This window comes from Anser brachyrhynchus, assembly GCF_964034855.1.
Source record: "Anser brachyrhynchus genome assembly, chromosome: 6".
In the NCBI taxonomy this organism is placed as follows: Eukaryota; Metazoa; Chordata; class Aves; order Anseriformes; family Anatidae; genus Anser; species Anser brachyrhynchus.
In genome coordinates this window covers 38,386,587-38,399,108 of record NC_137700.1, presented here as the reverse complement: position 1 = coordinate 38,399,108, position 12,522 = coordinate 38,386,587, and the positions used below count along the sequence as shown (strand labels likewise).

General features: G+C 41.0%; 3 long non-coding RNA genes across 4 annotated transcripts; 1 reads left to right on the top strand and 2 right to left on the bottom strand.

Annotated features, from left to right (window-relative positions):
- Positions 1-880: 880 nt before the first annotated feature.
- Positions 881-4,717, bottom strand: LOC308196915. Its single transcript, XR_013952499.1, has 3 exons — positions 4,634-4,717; positions 2,570-2,618; positions 881-2,083 (listed from the first exon to the last, which is right to left on the bottom strand). It is a non-coding gene; the product is annotated as an uncharacterized lncRNA (long non-coding RNA).
- Positions 4,718-5,641: 924 nt separating this feature from the next.
- On the bottom strand, positions 5,642-9,001 carry LOC308197147. Of its 2 annotated transcripts, none has more exons than XR_013952629.1 (3): positions 8,671-9,001; positions 7,742-8,047; positions 5,642-7,615 (listed from the first exon to the last, which is right to left on the bottom strand). It is a non-coding gene; the product is annotated as an uncharacterized lncRNA (long non-coding RNA). The 2 variants fall into 2 exon arrangements; XR_013952630.1 differs by having other exon boundaries at positions 7,947-8,047.
- Positions 9,002-9,108: 107 nt separating this feature from the next.
- On the top strand, positions 9,109-11,361 carry LOC308197148. Its single transcript, XR_013952631.1, has 2 exons — positions 9,109-9,546; positions 9,674-11,361. It is a non-coding gene; the product is annotated as an uncharacterized lncRNA (long non-coding RNA).
- The last annotated feature ends 1,161 nt before the right edge of the window (positions 11,362-12,522 follow it).

Below are 12,522 nucleotides of genomic sequence, written 5' to 3'. Positions count from 1 at the left end.
GGCTTCCAGTGTGTACAAAGAGCACCTCCGAGCCATCAGACAGTCCCCGTGTCCCCATGCCAAGACATGCAGGTGTGTCCATTCACAGACATTGGAAGGAAACCCTAAGATATTAAGTCATTATTGGGGTAGAAAAACTTCACTAGAATTTAGGATTCCCTTGACTTAGGTAATGGGCCATACTTACTTCTTATGATTTATTTTTATTTTAGCTAGTGGAGTTGTGGAGACTGGACTACCACAACCTGTTTATTTTTGGAATATTTTACTCTCTCTAGGAATTTGCTTATTTCCACCTCTCCAATCAAGTGTTAGCGTGGCAAAAAAAGTTGTCTGTAAAACTTGCTGCACATCTGCAAATATCAAATGTCCATGAACAGGCAAAAGACTCACTCTACTCACTTTTTTGTCAGATGGTTTCATTTAGAACCCACAGGGTCAAGAGTCACAGCATGACCTCATCAAATTAGACTCAACTGAGAGAGGTGTTTAGCACAACAAAAAGGAAGTAATCTGAAGGACATTAAATGCAAATGAGACTGCCATGTGCAAACTTCAAAAACACCTGATCCAAATGAACAGTGTTGACGGGGGTCGAAGGGGTGAGAAAGAAGGTTTCATATTTTGGTTGCCTTTTTTTAAGGACTATCAGCAATATTACATCCTGTAGGGTTGGCTGAAAATCTCATAGGCATGTGAATATTTAAACTTTCAAATACCCATTTTTATTTTTGCCAGGTGGGGATATGTCAGTATTTACTGGCAGGGGTTTGGTTGACTTGTAGATCAGACCTGGTAGCAACTCATTCTCTTTTAGAGAATTTGTTACTAAATGGGTATTTTTAGAGTACATTTTTTTCCTACATGGGTCTCATTTTTGCCCCCCCCCCTCAAAAAAAAAAAAAAAGTAATAATGATAATTTTGAGTGCTTAACTGAAGAATTACAAGGAAGCTTCATTGCTGATGGTTCTTTATATAGAGGAAAAAAAACTCGTTAGAAGGTTTGCACATTTTCCCTTCAGGACATTAATCCATGCCCCCATTGGCTGAGATGTCTTTCAGCCATGAAGGCAATGGGGCAGTGAAGGTCTTGTTATAATGGAACAAGGCTATTTCCAGATAATGTGAGTCAGATTGACTTCAGGGATTGATCTGCTTTCCAGATGTTGGATATAGTCAAGTGGAGCAGGGAGACAGAGATGGCAGCTAAGTATAAGGAGAATCTTAGAATAAACAAGAAGTCAGAAGTGCTCTTTGCAGTGAATAGTGTTGGGGTTTTCAATACTGCGTTAGTCAGGGATAAGGCTGACAAACAACTGTTTCTGAGAGACACAGGAATGTCAAAGTGTATTGAGAAATGAGTCAAAATAAGATCAAAATAGGACTGAAAGAAGTACTTTGTTCTGCTTATCCATTCAAGGGCAAAAGACTGGAAAGTGGTCAAAATGGCTGGTGAACAAGAAAAGAAAAACAAACAAACAAAAAAAAACCACAACACACTTGCTCATAGAATTCTGGGACAAAATAATGCAAAGAACACAAGAAATAAAATGTGATTCAAAGAAGTTTTCATATTATAAAAGCTGATAACAACCCTGAAGCCTACATCTAATCCAAAGTCTACAGAAGTCAGTGTAAGCTCTGTAAGACTTAAGTAAGAGATTGTTGTTGATTCTTTCTGTGTACCTCTACTCAGATGGGTTTGTCTACACCCTGACTTCCATGAGATCAAAATTAGCTGCCTAACCAAGTACCCAAGCTCCGGGCACACCGATGTATTGTAAGATACAAAGAGTTTGAACATCCTATGCACATCAATTATAAGATACAAGGAGTTTGCATGAATGGTCTTTGAGATAGACCAATATAGAACAATGCATGAGATCTTCGTGAGCTCTTGCCAAGCAGGCTGAGAGATTGTCCACTCTGAGAATGTTATTTTATTCAGTGATAAGCATACTACATGACACAGATTAGTGCTTTCTTGAGTCTCTTCCCATCCTCACTGCTCCCCTTTTGTAGCTGGTGGGGTTGCAAATGCAGTCTTCTGCTCCTTTTGGGGAACATGCAGAGCAAACCCTGCTAGAAGAAGAGAGGAGGTTGAATGTCTACCTCACACAGCCTGTGGAAGGTGCTGCTTTTATTTCCTCCAGCATGGAGTGGTTTTTCAAGACACAACTGAGCCTTCTGAGAGGGTGCAGCTCATGGGAACAAGACCAGCCCCACGATCAGGTGTCATTTTCTTAACCCGGCCAGTGGGTCTTATCTCAGAATCAGGCCAGCTGGCAGCAAGCTGAAGGCAATTGCTGGCGGTACAAGCAGTCAGGGGAGGTAGCAGGAGATCTGTACAGTCAAGCCTATACACCGAGGGTGTGGGGGCTCACATCTGGCTGCAAGATGCTTTGAACAGTTTGTTGGACAAAGGCGCTTGGTCAAAAGAGGTCAGGGCAGGTTCAGTTGTACTGCCAAGGGTGAAAACTATAGTGAAAGTCAATAAAAGGCTCTCATGGCTTCTAGTTTACCCAAATAAGGAGAGAGAAGAATTGTTAACATAGGGTTTTCCCTTACCTTTTCAAGGTCATAGGAAGGTTAGCACAGCTTCAAATTGCTGCATAAGCTTGAAAGGAAGAATGACAAAATGTGGATTAGGAAAATACATGGTCTCATTTTTAAAAAGTTGTTCTGCTGAAGTGGTGGAGGGTGGTGGTCACCAGGAGGGTGAAGTGCAGGCAGAGTGGGAGCAATGCTTGACACTGTATCTTAAGCATTTTTCTGCATCTTTTGAAAATGGGTGTAAAGACAAAAAAAAAAATTAAAAAAATTGATATTATAACTGTGTGATTTTCAGTTACAAGTAAGGTAAATGTTTCTAACAGTGCTGCAGATTATCCATGGGCAAAATCTGTCAGGGAAACTGGGGGCTCTCTAGCTTGGTTGTTCTCTGGAAGATATGATTTAATTACAGAAAAGTAATTGGGTGTAATATATGGCATGTTGGTGAAATCCTCTCAGCAGGTTATTGAAGATAATCTGGTAGAGCTTCCTGACATAAGAATCTGTTTTTAAGCTATTTTTACATGTGAAGAGAAGCATCACGGGAAATCAGCTGGGTTTTGCCAACTATGCTAGGTCACTTGAGTTCTGGTTTTAGAGATAGAGTGCAGCTGACTGAGTTAGACAGTGAATGAATAATTTTCACTACTGAAGAGACCAATTTTACTGTTTACAATTAGTATTTTAAATGAACAACAACAAAAACAAACAAGCAAACAAAAAAAAAAAACCCTTATGTATAAATTTCTGTTTCTGTAACTTGATGTTCCAATAATTACATAGATGCCTGAAGGGTTTGACACCCGATCCCTTGATAAATTAATGATAGCTGGATGTCCAAAACCAACAATTTATCTTCAGGCAGTTCAACCATCAAGAATCTAAAGTCAATTTACAGTAAAAAAAAAAAAAAATCTCTTCCTTCACACAGAAATACAAGTTGGTGTGTGTGTTAGAAAGGGAGTTTAGAAAACCTTGTGCTCTCACTTTGTAAGTCAAGGACTGCAAGTACCACAGATGGTCTACAAATATTGCAGAATGGAAAAATGTCATGGAATTTCCATCGTTTTTCTCTCTTCAAATTCTGATTACATCAATTGTCAATGCTACATTCCCACTGACTGTATCATTGTTACAAATAATAATACAAACAGAATTCAGAGAAACTCATGAACAAATATTTTATGTTATTTACAAGGTGCATTTTTTATGAGTTGATTTTTCTTCTCTTTAAGCATTACTTTGTCTATATCTAGTAAAGTCCTAGAAGAGAAACAGTTTACTAGATATAGAATATTAAATAAATATTGGGTGGTCATAATAGAAAAGTCTGAAATGGTTTAAAAGAAACCAAAGAAGTCTTCATATAAAAAGCTATGAATAAATATATGAAAATTTGAATTTTCTTAATAAAATGTACTTCATATATGTGTATTTAAGAAAATGTCTATTTTCACATGCATGTGAACTCACATAGTTCAGCTGTACATGTATACACATTTTATATATTTATAACATCTGTTTATTATACTGATACATGGTTTTCAACACTACTGAGATGTTTCAGATAGTTCAAAACCAAAACTGCTTAATGCAAAATTCTAATACTCCAGCCTGAGGTAAATGTCACCATTCTAAAATAATGAGCTATAAATAAAACTTCATTTTGTTTTTTTGTTTTTAAATGTTTACGCTGGATAAATTTTTTTAACTAGCCCACTGTCCTGAGGACATGGAAGCTTTCCATACAAGATTTGGCCATTATTTAGTGGAAATAATACCAAATTACACTAGAGTTTGAAAGACACTAAGCAGCCTGAAGCATGATTCAATGGTTGAACTTAAAAGTTCAGTTCATTTGCAGAGATGTTACTGGTTCCAGCTGCATTCTCTATACAGGGGATAGGGAGAAAATATATGTCCAGATGGAAACAGAACAAGCTACACAGAGTTCTATGTTCAAACACTAAATACGCACCAGAAACTGAACAAACAAATGTCCAAGATATACAACATCTATTCAGAATAAAAAGCAGCACTAGTAGTTGAATCATGTCACAATAATCTGAGATACTTTACCTCCTACATTTTTTCAGGGAACTTCTTCAAGTGACACTCTGTTTAATAATGCAAAGTACTCCTATACGTAACCTTTAGAGTCTCCCTTAAAGTCTTGAGTAATGTATTTTCATCACTGAAATTTATAGTGATATCAGCATCAGTAATTTATGTGTTTTAATTTAAAGCATCTGTTTTTAATTTATATAGTTCAAGGTTTTTTCAGCAATTGCCCATGAGTAAGCATTTGATCTTGATACTATATTTTGATTCCATATTTGATGACTATCTTTCCAATGTGTGGGTTTTCATTAAAAGTTAAATCATTGTGTCTCAGACCAAAAATCAGCTTTTCACAAGTGAAGTGAAATTGTTTTTAAATAACTGAAAAGGCTGTTCTGCATTTCAATCAGCTTGAGCAATGAGAGGAGCCTAGTCCATTTCACATTTGATTTCAGACATTCCCACTTTCTTTTATTTATTTGCCTATTCATTTATTTATTTATATTTGTGGACTGCTGCAGTGCTGCTGTGCTGGATGATATTGAGATATAAGAGAACACAACCGTAACAGAGAAGCTGTCCTATTAATTTTCAAATAACAACCAGGCACAGTGCTTCCAGTTAAGAACCAATGCTCCTTCTTTGTGAGACATATGGCCTTGAGCAGCATACTTAGCTTTCCTTGTGGTTTTAGGATGAATCATGAATTTGGATGGTTTTCTTGAAGATTCAATTGCTAGAGCCTTGTGAATGCATTTTATTTTTTATTTTTATTATGATTTTTTAAATTATTTTAAAACAAAGAAGGGAAGAATTTTCTAGCCACTCGTCTGGAAAGCGGTGGTCAAGAATGCAAAGCTGGAAGGCTCAAACACATGAAGACGTTAATTAAGGAACCCAGCATCCGTTTATCTGTAAAACCCTATAAATGAGGAGAGACTTTCTGAATACATCAGACTGGTGCTACTGTGAATCTCTTGTGAAAGAAATCATTAACATCGCTCACTGATAGCAATTCACTGGTTTTAAGCTTGGATACCCCCTAGCTGCTTCCACCTGCTGTCCTTGTCCACAAGTTTTCTAGCAATGGATTTTCCCACCAGAAAACAGTAGCAATGGGTTTCCCCTCACACGGACTGTCGCAGTGGTAATGAGAGGGCCAGGTGAAATGCTAGCTCAGATCCTGCATTTTGTGTGTGGAGCCCCAGATACTCCTTGAGAGCAGACAGGGAAATATGGCGTGAGATCTCCAGCTGCCCCAAAGCTGGCAATATTCTCTCCACGTGTCTGTACCTCCTTCTTTGCAAGTGTCTGGTGTTCTGTGATTGCCTTTCTGTGATTATGTCCATGCAGGGTACTTGAGCTAATGGGCTCTTGCTCCAGAAAGTCTCAAACATGTGCAGTCTGCCTGCTGTAGATTCTCTGTTGGTAAAGGAGGCACTGACGGCCAGAATTATGAGGAAGAAGGTGACTAGATACACTTATCACTGAGAATGCATCTTTTTGTTCTTTAATTAATTCATTAATTACAAATTATCTTCAGGGATTTCATAGTAGGAAGCTTTATGATTATCTAATCTTAACTCCTGTGTAACGTACCAAAGATCTGTGCCATAACTCACTCTCTTTTTCAGAAGTGATTGTGGATATAAATGAGAGATTCAGTCAGGACTATTGTTCTATCAGAACTCATTTCTGTTCAAATCATGATACCATGTGTTACATTTAACCAGGAATACAGCAGATTTCCAGAACTAGAAAAAAATTAAAATCAAGACTGGGAGACCTCTCTCTAGCTGCCTTACTTTCATTGATAGGAAACACATTAGAATAATCAGAGCCTTGGACTCAATTGTTGGTTACTGGTCTTTTTGAAGTAAACCTCCATGATTTCTGGTTTTAAGAAGTCTTGGTTTTCTGCCCAGAAGCCAGCCATGTTGGGGTTGCTCACTGAAGTCTTGTATTTATTCAGAGCATTTACCAGAACATACGTGCAATAATACAACATTTTTATCCTGCGAACACAACTCAGAGGTCCGGAGCTCCAGAGGTGAATGTCCTTCTTCTCTGAAAGGACAAAATATGTCTCTTTAGAAATGAATCCAAAATCCTTTGCCTTTGGGCATAAGAGCTGTGGAAGTGTTGCAAGGTCTCAGACCATAGCCCTGTGGTAAGCCAGTTTAATCAGAGTCACGGTAGCATTTTTATTTCAAGAAATTTAAATTAATCTCTCAAAAAAGAAAAAAAAAAGAGAGAGAGAGAGATTAACAAGTCCAAATCTTAATTAAATGCTATATTTTAAATTCTGTGAATAATATTGTTTAAGAAACATTTAATCATTGTATTTTCTTGTTTAGGATTAGCTGTTTAAAGACAAAAGACTCTAGGCTCCAATTAACTGCTGCCAAAAATTAATTTAAGTAGCCTAATTGACAACTTGCTTTAAGCTACATAAAATCTTGGCATAAAACTTATTGTCAAGGGAAAAATATTCCTAATTTATTACTTTATTATAAATGAAACTATTGACCAAAGTGCACTTGCTCTACTGCAGCTGTTATGTAAAACAACAATATGTAGATGACAACGATTATGAGTCCTTGTCCCTGCGCGTAAATACAACTTGCTCCAAAATTGCACTGGTTGCTAATGAATGTTTGGTGCCACGGGGCTGCAGAATAACTGCAGAATAGGTGAAAATCCTGCTTTCAGGCAGCGCTGCCAGATCCCGGTCCTTTTTCTGTGCTGTGTCGCCTGTTGTGCGATAGTTGTGGCAGAGAGAGCGGGCTCCTGATGGGCTTCAGAAAGAGCCTGAGCTGCTGCTCGCAGCACAAGCCGAGCCCGACTCTTCCACCGCTGTGCAAAAGGGCAATGTAAACTGTTCCACATGTGGGAGCAGAGCGCGGGCGCTGTCGGGAGAAGGTAGCGGGGCTATTAAATGTAAAACCAGGGCTGAACAATCAAAATACTTGTCCACCAGCGTGTGAGATACTCAGATATCTGCGAACAGGGAGAGAAAATTAAAAGCTGTAAGTACATACTGTAAAGCTCTTTAGTTTCTTGTTTATGGTCACAACGGGCCAACTTTCAAAGCCACTTCTTGAAACATTGCCCACGGTTTCCCACCTGCAACTAGTTAGGCACACGAGCCCTGTACTTCCCGCGCTGGCACAGCTCATTTGCATCCCTCCTACCCAGCTGGTTTGCAGTGTGGGCACGGGTCTCAGTCCAGCCCCTGCGCCGTGCTGCAGTTGCAGCCCCTTCGCTGCAGCCTTGCTCCGTGCACGCACCCCTGTGTTGTCCCCTTGTGCTTGCCATTTGTTTTTTGCACCTGCTGTTTCTTTACAACCATCCAGTTCAACCTGCTGCACGTTGCTGTGATGTGAGCCAGCCTGCCCAACGCCACGTTGGCCTTCGTATTGTGCATTTCTCCTAGGAGTGAAAAAAAAAGGGATTGCATGGGGCAGGTAGCTTACTGGTGTGCAGCTCTGCCAAAGAGCCTCTTTGGAGGCTAAAGAGGTTGCTTGCAAAATATAGTGTCTTGGCTCAGTTTTCATTGTCTAGGCACATTTCATTTCAAAAAATCACAAGCTACCAACACAACCATGTCATTGTGATTTTTCAACCATTTTCTTTTTTTTGTGTGAGTGTGTTTTGTATTTTGGTGAAGTCACACGCCCCCCAGCTATTGGAACAAAGCTCAGCTGAGCGCTGAACACACCGAACAAGAGGAAATTACTAAAGCAAAAAGTTCACGAGGCCATAAGCGTGGGCATTTCTCCCGCAGCCTCGGCGAGCCCTGGTGCAGCCACGTGCATCCCCTCCGAGATGCTCAGGGTTGGGTCCTGCTGGGAACCCACAAAAGCAAACCCTCCCCAGGAACACCCATAAAACCTCAGGGATACTTTCACAACACTCCTGGGGCACCATGACCCTTCACACCCCTCCTCCACCGAACAAACTTTTTAAAGGCTGAGATGTGTTGCCGAGATAATGAGCACCGAAGAATTTACAGCAGGTGCTATTTGAAGAGACTTCGAACAATGCAGAATTACCTGTGCCCATTTAAGTCCATTAATCTTCTCTTGTAAAAATAGCAATAAGCTGTGATTTAGCAGCAGGGAGGAGCGAAGCTGGGAGCCCTGAGGTTAAGAGAGAGAAAGATCAGCGCTTGTAGTTCGTTTTCTCTCTGCTTGTGCAACAAGTGGCTGGACTGCTGGAAAATGTGACTGCAGGTACGGCTTGGAAAATGCCAAATTTCTCTAACTGCTGTTGCTAGCATTATTTAGCAGCTATATGCAAATAATAGAGTCCGGTGCCCAAAGAGAGTTTACAGCCTGCGAAATCCCATAAAGCAGACAGGCTCACACTGAAAGCCCAGGGAAGCCCCCAATAAAGGTGGGTGCTAAAGCACAGCAATTGCCTGAAATTTGAAGGTACACAGCAGCAGTTAATCATGATAATTACCACCTGCTCAGCTATTATCTCAGCTGCTGCCGCTGATGTGTCCACAGCAGGTACCCTCAGAACAAAGTCTTATTATGATGGATAGGCTCTGATTTTTAATCTTGGAGCACCTAAAAAAAAAAAAAAAACCCAAGCCCTGACCAGAGCTTGCTGCAGCCGAAGGGGATTCTTCCCCACCACCAGCCCTGTAGCGTCAGGAGCCTGTCCAAAGAAGTGATTTATGTGAATACAGCCCTGGAAGATTTTCTTCCCGCATGAAAACAAATGAGCTGGCAAAGCATTAATTTAAAATACTTGACTCGTTAATGAGCAGTATATAGGATAATGGTTGCTTCTGTAAGGCCTTTCTGCCTCGGCTCTGCAGGCAGCTGCGTTTGCCCTGACCCGGTGGGCGCGTGCCTGGCCCCAGTGCCGGGGGCTGCACGTGGGGGTGGCCGTGGCTCGGGACAGCTGCTGGCATTTTGGTGAGGGCTCTGGGCACTCTGGGACAAGTTAGCCCTAATTAAAAATACTTCTATTTTTCCTTCGATTGAAAAAAAAAAAAATCTGAAATAGTTTTTGAAACTATTTTGTTCACCTTCTGTTTTTCAGGTGAAGAAGGGCTTTCTCGGTGTCATGTTAAAATAATTCAAATTCTTCCAATATTCACTAAAAGCTCACAGAAATAACTTACCCTTTTAAACCTAGGAAGCTCTAAACAATTACAACGTTGCTTTTTGCTTCATTTTAAAAAAGCAATATACCTCTGGTTTAGACCACATTTATGTAGAAAATTATTGCTTGCTTGTTTGTTTGCAAGAGGCAGTCAGTTAGTGCTGAAACAGTAATTCTGGAAACACGGAGGCCTCTGTTTTTTCTGTACATCATAGCTTGTTTTGCAACTCTGCTTCTGATGTACCTGAAAAGCATTGCCCCCGCGGTTTCCCCACCAAGGAACCCCCACGCCGAAGCCCACAGTGGGTGCGGGAAGGGGGAAACGGATGCGGCACTCCCCCAGCCTACTGCACTTAAGCCTGAGTCTGTGAAAAATCCCTTTTATGATGGGCAAACTGCAGTACGATTGACTTAAACCTCCAGCCTCCGTCGGAGGTTGCAATGCGACGGAAAGCTGGCGGCAGAGCCAGCTGAGGGGTTTCGTGAGGTCTTGTTTCAGGAGGAAATAAATTTCTCCTCTGGCCTGACGCAATCAGTTTACTGAGTGGCCAGTAGCAGCGGATGCCTCATGTGCTGTTTTGCAAAGTGTTTGTGGATATCCTCGGATGAACGTTGCCAAAGATAAGATCTTCATTACGGAAATCTCGAGAGCGATTGAGAAAATGGCTCAACGGGGATGTCAGGGTGGTTTCCCCAGAGGAATCCGGGTGGCCCTGCGGGTGTGCAGCACCGTCACCACCTCCAGGGAGCTGTTCGTCAAGGGACAGCCTGTCCTGGCACGGCCACTCGTAGATGCTAGCTCCTGCCTGACTGTCTTCTCAGTGCCTGCAGGTCCCGAGGCACTCTGCTGTAAAAAACCATGAGCTGGGTCTCCAGTGAGCTCCTTCTGGAAGGGATTTTGGGCTGACCCAGGAGGTGTTCATAGGCACTCTCTGAACCGTGGAGGGGCAACACGTGCCCTCCTGAGGAGTTAACTGCTCCACGGCAGCTGCTGTCGTATCTGAAAGGACCACCAGAAAAATCTGGAAATTGTCCATGACCAAGGAGGAATCAGCGAGCTACACAACAAGTGTGGTCTTTGTGCCACATTCAGTCCTGAAGCCAAACTGAAGAAGTTCAAAGAAATATGAAGTTATGCTGTTTTACATCAAAGCTTTTCCCTAAACGCTACTAATTTTCCCCAGACAAGAAGGCCTCAGAGACAGCTGGACTGCCAGCAAGATTACCAGCTCCTGGCAGCTCCTTCTTAAATAAATCCTGAGGATCTCTGCTCTGAGAGAAGCAGGGAACTCAAAACTTCAGACTGGAATTTGCATCTCGTTCTTGATAAATTTGGATACAACTCTCCCAAAATAAGGTGGGAGACCTCCTAGAAATTCTGAGGTGTTGGAGTAGAAACTGAGGAAATTCTACCAAACCCATGGACATCAGCTCCAGCCCTACTGGATGGCAGGTGGGAAGCCATCCTTCTGCTTGCACACTCACGAGCATCTCTCAGCACTGTGTGGGCTTTCCTTGGGGTCGGTGATTTGCACATACTTGGATTTAGAAGAGATATTTTGCTGCCAGTTCCTGGAAGCAAAACGTGAGGTGTTGAATGTGTAACACTTACCATTCTACCCTAACTAGGTCCATCACACAGGCCAGGACTTTGCCTCTTTTTTCCTACCTCTCTTTTTGGTAAGCAATGTTTCCTTACATCTCAGTGCTTTCCCAGTTAAAGGACTGGTGTAAAACTCACGTACATAGGATTTATACTTCTGGTTTTCAATAGGCACTGACTGTTTGGCACTTCCTTAATGTGAGATCGTAAAATACCTAAAACAAGGACTGCTTTGGAAAGATAATGAATACCTGAATTGCTCTTGAGAGCAGAGGTAATTGTGTGTTAATGCACACGTTGTGAGCCAAAAATCGTGGCTCAGGAAGAAACTCAAGACTGGGTTCAAAAGGTGCTTAAAAAGGGAAGCTATCTCAAGCATTTGATATGACATCCAAAGGATTTACCTGGGTCAGAGCAACCTGACGAATTCACTTGAAAGTGAATCTCCCTGGAAGTATTCCTTCATCCTAGAAAAAGCAGGAGGGATCAGAAATGCCATTCTTCACAGAGAGTGTGATATTCAGCTCACGCAGTCCTGTAAGCACACAGGAGAGGAAAAGAGGGTGATGGGCTCAGGTTTCGGAAATAATATTCTCTCCCCTGTACATCCACTATCTTTCCATACACAAACAGATGTGCTCACAGATTCATCTGCAATGCAATTCTAAAATCAGTTATTTTCAGAGCAGTGCATGGGACAAAAACTCCTGAAATTTGCATTTTCTTTAAAAGAATTTATATTATTTTTAAAAATAAATATGCATTTTATTACTCCTCAAATCACCTGATGATTCAGGCTCCCCCCGAGATGTACCCATGTATGAGTTTTTCTTCTGATATCTTTTAGGTGGTTTCCAAGCCTTCGAAGGACTTAAAATACATATTAAAGAAGATATTAAATTTAAAATCATTTAGGAAATGAACGAAGTTCAACAGAATTTAGGTATTCTGAATGTGTAGATCTGAATTTGCTTTAAAGGTTTTCCAAGATATTTAGGTTACAGGGGTGATCTAATGCTTCCCTCAAACACTGCTCACAGGTTGATTTGCACGGCTTTGGAGGTTAATACTATATTTCAACAGATTTTTTTTTAATTATTTTATATTATCTCCCCTTCTGCCCAGGATGTCTTTGTAAGACTTTTAGATAAGAGAAATCTTGATCTGGATTGGGTTTTTGGTT